General features: G+C 36.1%; 1 long non-coding RNA gene across 1 annotated transcript; it reads right to left on the bottom strand.

Moving 5' to 3' along the window:
- Positions 1 to 240: 240 nt before the first annotated feature.
- Positions 241 to 11,373, bottom strand: LOC138693837 (uncharacterized). The gene is made up of 3 exons (XR_011330531.1): positions 11,357 to 11,373; positions 1,241 to 1,285; positions 241 to 491 (listed from the first exon to the last, which is right to left on the bottom strand). It is a non-coding gene; the product is annotated as an uncharacterized lncRNA (long non-coding RNA).
- Positions 11,374 to 11,695: the final 322 nt, after the last annotated feature.

Here is an 11,695-nt window from a genome sequence, read left to right as displayed (position 1 = left end):
GGAGACTATTGCTCTTAGCAACTTTTGTATGGATGGAGCAAAATAAACTTTGTTAAGATAAAGTATATAATCGGAAACTGATATCAATATCTTTGTTCTAAAAAGTAATCTATTATCAAAATATTATTTAAAGATTGCTTTCCATGTGATTATTCAGTCATATAACTATTATGGACAGCCTGCAAGGAGTACACACTGTGATCTATGAATACTGAATAATTACTTACGGAAACAGTCTGGCACTTCTCTTGTAGAGAATAGTGGCCTCGGTTCTATAAAAGAAAATAAACCAGTAATAATTATAGGGGGAAAATCACTGGACCAAATATGTCACTCTCGTCTCAATCTTCTTGCTATATTAAGCTTCAGCGGCCTGGTTAGTATGAGAAAGGGGTGTACACTGTACACTGTACCTTTAGCATTCAGCATGGAGATACAGAAGTCTGCGATCAGTAAAAAAAGAGATGTAATGCGGTCAATACGTGGATAATCTATGAATATAAAGAAAAAAAGTAATCAGAGACACTAGGCTAGGTGAACGTGATTCAATCCAAATTAGAACCCTTTTGTTATCTTATCCTTAGAGTTGCAGCTGGAAATAATTGATTTTTCACATCCTACACTTTTCAAAAACTCGTAAAATAACGAGAACTGCCGCACCTTTAACAGTTACTTAAACTCTGAACAGAATCCGAAGATTCGTAAATTCCCTGCGCAACTGATTTTTAGTTTCACATACATATTTAAACCATTTTCTATTGAAAGAACTAATTAAGCAATGATTAATGGTCAATTTGTCCGATGATAACATGCATGCTATGCTTAGATTTGTTTCTTCTAATAATGTTGTCCAGAAGTAATAAGATCGATGCGATGAAGAAATCAAAGAACTGATTCTTGTGAAGCTCGCATCTATATTTTTAAGGCTCATGAGAGAAACCAACTTAAACATCATTTACACTAATGCTTTTTCTATTTCATACAAAAAACTAAAGTATCAATATTATACATCATTCATTATTTCAAGCCTTGCGATTTGCACTAAGACAGCGGACTTTTGAGACATCCGGTATAATCCAAAACTGATAGTCTATCGGTATCTATGTCATAAAATCAAATCTATTTTATATTTTTTTTCATTTAATACCTTTCATATGGTGATCCAGTGACACAACTTTTAAATATCTATGTACTATAAATAATATGTTACTGTAAATTGGTATATTCTGAAGTAACTTACAATATGCGCCATTACAACTGCCATTAGATCTGGGTGGTATAACTCCTATAAAGAGAAAATAAAGCAATAATAATTATGATGAAAATATATCAATGGCTCAGTATTTACCAGTAAGAGATACTGATACTGATTTATTACCAATCCTAATAACAATAAAGAAAAGAATCTACAGCTATCTTCCATCTGAACACTTTTATTTTCTTATTCTATGAATTCTTCTGGCACATGGCTCTTCAACTAAAAAATCAAATAACTCATGCTCAAGCAACAAATTTCTGAAGAGAATGTGCCAATGAATGATTAAGAACTAAGGAAGGTGTGTAACATGGAGACTTTTACTCTTAGCAACTTTTATATGGATGGAGAAAAATAAAAGTACTTAAGGTAAAGTTTATAATGCGAAACTGTTATCAATATCTCTGTTCTAATAAGTAATCCATTATCAAAATATTTCTTTAAGATAGCTTTCCATGTAAATATTCAGTCATATAACTATTATGGGCAGCCTGTAAGGAGTACACACTATGATCTATGAATACTGAAGAATTGCTTACTGTCACTGTTTGGCTTGTTTCTTCTGTTTTATAATATCCTCCGTTCTATAAAAAAAAATAAACCAGTAATAATTATAGGGGAAAAATCACTAGACCAAATATCAGACTCTCTTCTCATTCTTCTTGCTATATTAAGCTTCAGTGGCCTGGCTAGTATGAGAAAGGGGTGTACAGTTAGCATTCAGCATGGAGATACAGAAGTCTGCGTTCAGTAAGAAGGAGATGTAATGCGGTTAATACGTGGACAATCTATGGATATTAAGAAAAAAAGTAATCAGAGACATTAAGTGAAAGTGATTCAATCCAAATTAGAACCCTTCTGTCATCTTATCCTTAGAGTTTCAGTTGGAAATAATTGATTTTTCACATACTGCACTATTCAAAAACACGTAAAATAACGAGAACTGCCGTACTTTTAACAGTTATTTAAACTCTTATTAGAACCCGAAGATTCGTCAATTCCCTGCGCAACTGAATTTCAGTTTCTCATACATATGTAAACCATTTGCCATTGAAAGAACTAATTAAGCAATTATTAATGGTCAATTTGTCCGATGATAACATGCATGATATGCTTAGACTTGTTTCTTCAAATAATGCTTCACCAGAAATAATAAGATAGATGCGATCCAGAAATCAAAGAACTGATTCTTGTGAAGCCATCTTAAATTATCTATTTTGGGCGGCAATATTTTTTTTTACAATTATTACAATAGTTCATATCCCGAAGTTCTATAGATGTACGGAGTATTTATGTTTTTGATTTTGTAACGTAATGTACAGGATACTGTGGCGAAACCATAAATCTATCCCCATTCAACTGGTATCTCAAAGAAAACATTACAGCTGCACGCTATCACAATAACAATGTTCACAATGAACAAAGATATTTCCATGCTCGCATCCATATTTTTAAGCCTCATGAGAGAAACCAAATTAAACATCTTTTACACTAATGCTTTTTGTATTTCAAACGAAAACTGATGTATCAATATTATACAACATTCATTACTTCAAGACTTGCGATTTGCACAAAGACAGCCACTTTTGAGACATCCGGTATAATCCAAAACTGATAGTCTATCGGTATCTTTGTTATAAAATCAAATCTATTTCATAATTTGTTTCATCCAATACCTTTCATATGGTGATCCAGTGACACAACGTTTTTAATATCTATGTACTATAAACAGTATATTACTCTAAATTGGTAAATTGTGAAGTTACTTACAATATGAGCCACTATCACGGCTATAATTTCTGGGTGGTACAACGCCTATAAAAAGAATATAAAACAATAATAATTAGGCTGGAAATATATCTATGGCTCAGTAATTGCCAGTAAAAGTTACTGATACTGATTTAATACCAATCCTAATAACAACAAAGAAAAAAAATATAATACTACCTTCCATTTGAATACTTACCAGATACTATTTTCACAATACATGTTTCTGAATTGGTGAAACGTGAAAGGGGCTAACTACACTTTCAGTGGTTTTCGGTAAATTGAAAAAATGTGTCAGATTGTTAAAGTTTTAATGTGTACGTTTATTTTATTTTTCAGGCAGGTAAAGATTGGATCATTGATTTTAAAAATTGAATATAAATTATAATTTTGTATTTAATGTAGTTAAAGAAATAAATGAATGTGTTGTAGATAGTTCCTTTCAATTTTACACGAAAATGTCAGACAATGAATATTGGCACTACAGGTTATTTATTATTATTTTTGCAAACATAAATTTGAATTGCATCCTCATAAATAATAACTGGACATAATGCGAAACAGATTAGACATCATTAGCATTACAGAAATAAATGAATGTATTGTACTTTTAATTCTACTGAAGTATTAGAGTATAAGTCGAAAAAGTTGACAATTCAGATAATTTATTGTTACTTTTGCAAGCATAAATTTCATATCCTAAATTGTTAACACAGTAAAGAAGTTGCAAGTTAACCAGTGACTAAATTTCAATCTGTGAAAATACAATGTAATTTAGAGGTTAAAGAAGTTTCAACTGGGAAAGAATCTGACATAATAAATCTCCTTACAGATATCTCGTGGGACTCCGTTAGACATTTTGTTGTAAGTTCTGCCGTCTTTTGAACTGCAACCTGAGACGAAAAGTGAATACCATTTACTGTCTCTTACACTGAAGTTTCATAAAAGATTTTCTATAAATTTCTAAGCGGTTTGAGTCTTGTCTTTACCAAGAAAGTCTATCTGATCTCATGCTTTTTCAGAATCTATGCCCAACTATTGTTTTTTTTAATTATTATTTGAAACAAACCTTCTAAAACTAACAATACTAAACTCTAAATGGGTACTAAAGTTTACTTCATGCAAATACATATTTATTTATTTGTCTTATAAATGCAGCCAGTATTACGTCAGGTGATGTAAATTTTGGAATTGAACAGAACTTTCTTCACCAACCATAAAAGAGAGGTGGTAATCTTCTCTCCTACGCAGTTACTGTAACTAACTTTACCAAAAATGTTACTTAGTGCCTTTTAATAATCACATATATATATATATATATATATATATATATATATATATATACACGAGGCGTGTTCTTAAAGTAAGTTCCGTTTTCAATTATAGCCGTCACATCGCTGCAATCGTTATTTGCGCATGCATATTTTCTTCTTCAATCCTCAGACAAGCTGTGATGCAGTTTCAGAGCTTCAGTCCGTGTGTGTGGTTAGTTGTGATCAGTTGAAATGTTTAAAGTGATCGAGCACCCCGCCGACTGAGATGCGCTCTGTTATCCTTTTCTTGAATGCGAGAAACATCAAACCAGCTGACATTCATCGTCAACTTTGTGAGGTGTATGGTGATGATGCCATTAGTGATGGAATGGTCAGGAGATGGGTTAGGAAGTTCAAAGAGGGCCGCGTCTCTGTGCATGACGAGCAGCATACCGGTCGGCCATCTTTGGTCAATGACAATTTGGTGCGTGCTGTCGATGAAAAAAATCATGAGGACAGGAACAAATTGACCATCCCTCCTACAGCCCGGATTTGGTTCTGAGTGACTTTCATCTCTTCCAGCACCTCAAGAAGTTCCCCGGTGGTCAACGTTTTGATGGTGACGACACCCAAAATCTCATCTCGAAATTTGGCTGGGAACAAATTGACCATCCCCCCTACAGCCCGGATTTGGCTCCGAGTGACTTTCATCTCTTCCTGCACCTCAAGAAATTCCTCGGTGGTCAACGTTTTGATGGCGACGACACCCAAAATCTCATCTCGAAATTTGGCTCGGAACAAATTGACCATCCCCCCTACAGCCCGGATTTGGCTCCGAGTGACTTTCATCTCTTCCTGTACCTCAAGAAGTTCCTCGGTGGTCAACGTTTTGATGGCGACGAAGTGAAAACAGCAGTGCGGGAGTGGTTCGCATTGCAGGCGGGCGAATTCTACAATGAGGGTATAGAAAGACTTGTGCCACGACTCGATAAATGCCTAAATAATGGTGGAGATTATGTTGAGAAGTAGTTGAAGTGTGGGGAATACAATGCAACAAAAATAGTTTGTAAATATCCTCCCGTTTACTTACTACACCCTTTTGGAACTTACTTTAAAAACACGCTTCGTATATATATATAGTCACTGATTTTATTAATATTTATCGTGTATATTAAACTTAAGATTCATTGACCCGGTTATTATAACTGACTGCTTTTTACTGTGATTATTGAATGCTAATACATTCTATATCTGTCCAAACCCATTGGTCAGAAGTGATGCCTTCTAGTACATTGACGTTCAAATATACCTGACATAAGATTTTATGATCGTGTAAACGAACGTTCTACTCAATGGGTAAGTCAGAATGAAAGATATAAAAAAAACTGACAAATTTTTAAATAATTCCTCTACTTTTCAATAGGTAGACCTTTATTAGGGCGGTTTAAAAAGTGTCTGAGAAAATGATGAATCAAATTAAGCATAAATTCTTCTCATAATTGGAAATATCAGCGGTTTTCAGCTATACCCAGTGTTATTTTACAATAAAATTAGCAGACGTGGGTGCCATATTGAGTTCTATAATGAGGGTATACTTACGTACAGTCGGCAACACTTGTTATTATCATCGCCATCTATTCATAGAAGTAATAACTAAAGGAGCCGCATTTACACCAACAAATTAACTATATTGACCAATAATCCGATAATTTTTTAGTGTAAGTATGGCTTCTTTAATTATTATTTGTATGATAAGAAGGCGAAGATAATAGTCAGAGTTGCCAATCGTACATAAATATACCCACATTATAGAATTCAATTTTTACATACCTTTCTACTGGGTTTATCTGGAAAGCGCTGATACAGTCAATTAAGAAAATAATTTATTCTTAATCTACATCAGCTATCGGAAAATTTGTACTCACGATGACATCATTGGACGCAAGCCGCAATATATATGCGGTAATATCAATCGAGATGTATAGAGCGCTGTCTTCAGATCCCAGTGGCGGACTCTCAACCCAATCATGTAATGTACACTGCACTGATAGATGCCTGTGTACTGGAGTTGTAGGGGAATTGGACGGAAGGGAGGGAGTGAAGAAAGACAGTTTACTGCACTGCCCCTGCGACGTCACTATTGCTAGTGATGGAGAGATTACATTTTATTTCACTTTTATTCTAAGTGTGCTACAACAACCTAGGGCAACCAACGTCACAATTTGCCACTCTTAATACAACTCGTAAATTTTCGTCTCCTAGTCACGATCATTGTTTAGATTTTGCAAGTTTTCATTCAGAAAACAATTGTTCGGAATTATACTCAGTTTAGAACCAAACATAGCAGCTATATAGGGTGACGACAGAGACCTAAATTAGGACTATATATATATTTTTTTTTCTATGAAGAGCATTATAAAATAAATCTAAGTCAGTCTGGTGTGTTATACAATGGAAACATTTCATGTCGTCACTAATTTCCAGCCCTCTTCATAACACGTTAGTCCACTTAGTGGACTTTTTAAAAGTCATATTTCGAGTCCCGTCTGTTACTAAAGATTCAAATTACTTTGATCTAAATGGGGGGTTGGAAAGCAATGGTGGATCATTAATGTTTAGGTGAGGGGTTTGGACTTTTTCCATTGCTGGTTGTCAAAATCTAAAAATTAAGACACAACGTTTCGAAGGGTGCTTCTCCCTTCGTCTTCAAGTGGAAGGAAGGAGAGAAAGGAAAAACCTACTGTTGGGATCGTTACGTACAGCTGTTCTGTATGACTGATGGTGAGGGGTTTGGACTTTTTCCATTGGTGGTTGTCACAATCATAAAATTAAGACACAACGTTTCGAAGGGTGGTTCTCCCTTCATCTTCAACTGCAAGGAAGGAGAGAAAGGAAAAACCTACTGTTGGGATCGTTACGTACAGCTGTTCTGAATGACTGATGGTGAGGGGTTTGGACTTTTTCCATTGCTGGTTGTCACAATCAAAAAATTAAGACAACGTTTCGAAGGGTGGTTCTCCCTTCGTCATACAGAATAGCTGTACGTAACGATCCCAATAGTAGGTTTTTTCCTTTCTCTCCTTCCTTCCACCTGAAGACGAAGGGAGAAACACCCTTCGAAACGTTGTGTCTTAATTTTTTTATTGTGACAACCAGCAATGAAAAAAGTCCAAACCCCTCACCTAAACACAAATTACTTTATGTTCCACTTCATTTCTTCTATATATTATTTTCTTCATGCTTGGAATAACTCTTCTCCTGTTGCATTTTCCTTAGGTGCAATGAAATGGAGCAATATTCTTATACAGATCGATCCTTCGTAACTCCGTGGATAAACATTAACCTTCATACTGTATCAATACTGTGTTTCCACCTAAATCGAGAGATTAGACCACTGTTTATGCATCTTTGATTTTATTTCTCGTTCAGCTAGTGTTTCAAAATCCCTTCTCCTCCTTTGTATTGTCCGTGTGGATAATAACATACTGTTAAAACATCAGATTATTCGGGACAAATAATGTTAGCAACTTTATTCAGACATGTTTTAATGAACTGCCCTTCATTATAGCACTTCAATGATTTTGCGATTTCCAAAGCAATAACAAAATGTTCATGAATGTCCCTTTCACTCCTATCTTGTTTCACCATAATATTTCAGTCCCAGAATTATTATTTGAATTTAGTTTTATTTTAATGCTTAAATTGCTTCTCCCCATCCAGCCCTATGAAAAGAAAATTATTTTAACCTTTTTTTCCTATTGTATCCATTTCCGTTTTGGATAAAGTCATGCTTAACTATGATATCGTGATAATCCTTTGACATGTCTCGTAATGTCGCTCGAGTTTTTATTATTATTAAGTGCCTATTAGAATTTTTAGAACACATTGCCACCATATGCACAACAAATACTGTTCCTCCCATTCTTCCTTAAATATACGTTTCCGAACAGACGTTGAAGGTTTTGAGAAAGAAGCAATGTAAATCTCCCCAGGTAACCCGCCACTCATAGATGTCTATGTAGCCTACTGAAGTTGTAGGGGAATTGGCCGGAAGGAAAGGGGTGAAGCAAAGACAGTTTTCTGTGCTGTCCCTGCGACGTCACTACTGCTATTGATCACGATGACATTTTTGTCGATTCCTGATCTACATAATCATTTTCCCTGACATATATTTAACCGTCCAATAATAGTGACACCTACTGATAACTATAGTCCCGTCGCTCTTATTTCCGGCAGCCAATCACGTTGCAGGTCGGCTACATTTAAATGTGTGCGTCTTGTCATTCGCTGCTGATGATGTAATGCATTTCCTAAGGCTCGGTAAATACTTAATATAATCGCCCGCCATTTTGCCTCTTTCGTTGGCGTTCGCATAAATCACACGAGGACTTTATTTGCCGCTCAATTATTTGCACAATTACAGTGCGTTTGATTTATTATCATAAGAGGTACGACATGATAATGTTTAACTGTGAAGCAAATAGATTCCTCATCTGGTAGCTCGCCAACGAAAGAACAAAAATGACGAACGATACTACCTACCTAGACTTTATAGGGCCTTCACTTCCTAAGACGTAAGCAAAGGGGAGGAGTCACACCGGAAATAACAGCGACACGATTCTAGTATAACTCTTTCAAAGTTTGTCAATTTTTTTATATTGTAACTTCTATACAAGTATGTGATGTGACTTTTATTTCTAACTTTAACCACACAGCCGTAAACAATGGGTATTCCACTCAACACAGCAACACAGTAGTCGATATTGCACTTCACAGGACGATAATGGCAATGCACGTATATTATTGAGAAGAAGAAAAATGCACTCCTAATTTCAACTAATGTTCACAAAGCAGTATGTACCGAACAAAACTGTCAGTTCTCAGTTCATTCGCCTTGGCTAGTTCTTCTGACTCACTAAAGTTCACTGTACATCGAACCCAAGACTTCCAGATACAGTTCACTGCACTTCGAACCCAAGACTTCCGTATGTGCCGCACTCGTCTGGACGCTGGCACCGTTATGGACTCACCCAAGTTCACTGCACCTCGAACCCAGATCCTCTGGATCTAAGTAGCTCTCTCGCAGCTGACTAACTTACTCACGTCCGCAGCTCAAGGTGCTATTTATTTACCACGAACGTCTAGGATGTTCTGCGTCGCGAAGCATCTAGACCCCCACAACGATCTGTTTCAGACGTTTCCCTGCTCTCTCCACTCCACTCCGCGCCGCGCCGCGCCCCAGCGTCCACCGAAGCTCGAGCTCCGCTTCCCGCGCGCCGTTCCCCGACGCGGCCAGAGTATTCCGGCCTCCCGCCATAGTATCTTTGGTTCTGACATCCCGTTATTGGTAAATTCGCTTACACGATCACAAAATCGTATGTCAGGTACCTTAGAATGTCAGTGTACATCCCTTACTGAAAGAATATTAATACATTCAAGTCTCCAATCGTCTTCAAGACATAATAATTATTATAAAGCCAATCTACATCGTTGTCAACTTTTATAATATGTGATCGAGTATAGTAGCTACGAGTACTCTTTGTCACTGGATCTTGGCAACACCGCTTGATGAACACGACATCAATTACGTTCGTTCCTTTATGTTATAGGAAACTAAAACGGCTCTTATTAGAGGGCTTATTAGTGTCGTAAATACGAGACGTAGGCTATAAGTAGCTAAAATTGTTCTGTGAAATATTCTAAGCGTTGTTTCAGTTAGGTAAATTTAGACCGTTTAATTAAGAGAGAATACCGTGTTTGACTGTGATATACCATATTTAATCTGGTACAACGGTATGATATATGATTTTAAAGAACGTTGGAATTGCGGCTTTAGTGACAATGTCTGTGCCTAGAAATTAATACCGCTATCACATGCTATCTTTTCATAAAACAAAATTTAACTACCGATATTAAGAATAAACAAAGGTGGATAAAACAGACTAACACATATCCACTGTTGAGACTGAACAAAATAAAATAGTCTTGGAGTAAGGTATACATTCCGAAACCGGTATTAATATCTCCGTTCTAAAATTAAATGTATTCTCGTGAAAACTTTTTTCGGTAAACATTTACCAATGGAGATCCAGCGATATCATTATCATGGAAGAGCTAAGAAACAACATACACTATTAACTGTGTTCACTCATCAGCAGGCTTCGAGACTTTGGACCCGATACAACAAGTTTACTGTGCAAGCACTATAGGTTGCTGACTCGCTGCAAGTAGATAAGAGATGTGTTGAGGTAACAACGTTGCTATTTAGAATAGAGTACGGTGGTATGGAGAAACACACATATGGACATTCTGAAAGTAAATATACATTACACAATGATAATGTCAAAAGAATGTGAAAAGCATTTATTCTCCTGTCTTTTATAAGCATTTGTGTTTAATCATACACAGTGTTACTGGTGGAAATAAGCATGTAGCAATTTCAATTTTTTCATTTATCCTATTGGCCGTCTTTAGGAAGTGCAGTTACAGTACCGAATTGCAAGGTACCTACTACAGGATACATTCTCAGTGTCTCAAACGTAAATCTTTCTCAGTTATCTGCCAAATTTTGTACTGTAGAAAGCTGCGCTCTACGTCGCTTGACGTGATAGGAACAACACGAAAAAACCTAACATCATAGCAGTCTCTAAGAGACAGTCTTTCATTCTCGAGTGACTCTATGTCCAATAATTTGCTATTTATGTTACACAATGTTCCATTTCCGTTATTTTTACATAAAATTGATTTCCATTTCTGTTTTACACGTTCAGTAACCGGTGTACTTGATGTCTCATTAATTCTCTGCATCATTTTCTAAATTAATTTGAGGGCTTCCTGCATCTCTTGATCTGAATTTTCTAACCGTGTTATAGTTTCAGACACAGTTTGTATGAAAATCAAATTATTCGTCAGAACCTTTAAATCCAGAGCGTTTTCCTTTGCGTATTTGTTGGCATTCATTCTACAGTACCCCCCATCCACTGTACGCTTGGCCAATATACTCAGTACGCAGTTATGCAAATTTCCCACTGAACTGCTCTATTGGGTCCGAAGTCTCGAAGCCTGCTCATCAGTTACTTACCAAAGTCTTATTCTTCGACAGAATTTCGTCGTCGCATGTAGCAGTCTATAAGAAAAACGAGCCAGTAAGAATTATGCTGAAAACATGGCATTGCCAGTAGTAGTTACTCATTTAGCAGCAATGCGATGTCACTATTATGGAAGAGCTCAGAAACAACATAATATATACTATTAACTATGTTCACTCATCAGTCACTTACCATAGTCTTCGTATTTACATTAATGACTTCCTCGCACGTAGCAGTCTATAAAGAAAACGAACCAGTAAGAATTATGCTGAAAACATAGCATTGCCAGTAGTAGTTACTCCTTTAGCAGCAATGCGATGTCACTATTATGG

Source organism: Periplaneta americana, unplaced genomic scaffold (assembly GCF_040183065.1).
Source record: "Periplaneta americana isolate PAMFEO1 unplaced genomic scaffold, P.americana_PAMFEO1_priV1 scaffold_23, whole genome shotgun sequence".
In the NCBI taxonomy this organism is placed as follows: Eukaryota; Metazoa; Arthropoda; class Insecta; order Blattodea; family Blattidae; genus Periplaneta; species Periplaneta americana.
The sequence above is the reverse complement of the archived record's forward strand: the minus strand, read 5'-3'. Positions and strand labels throughout refer to the sequence as shown.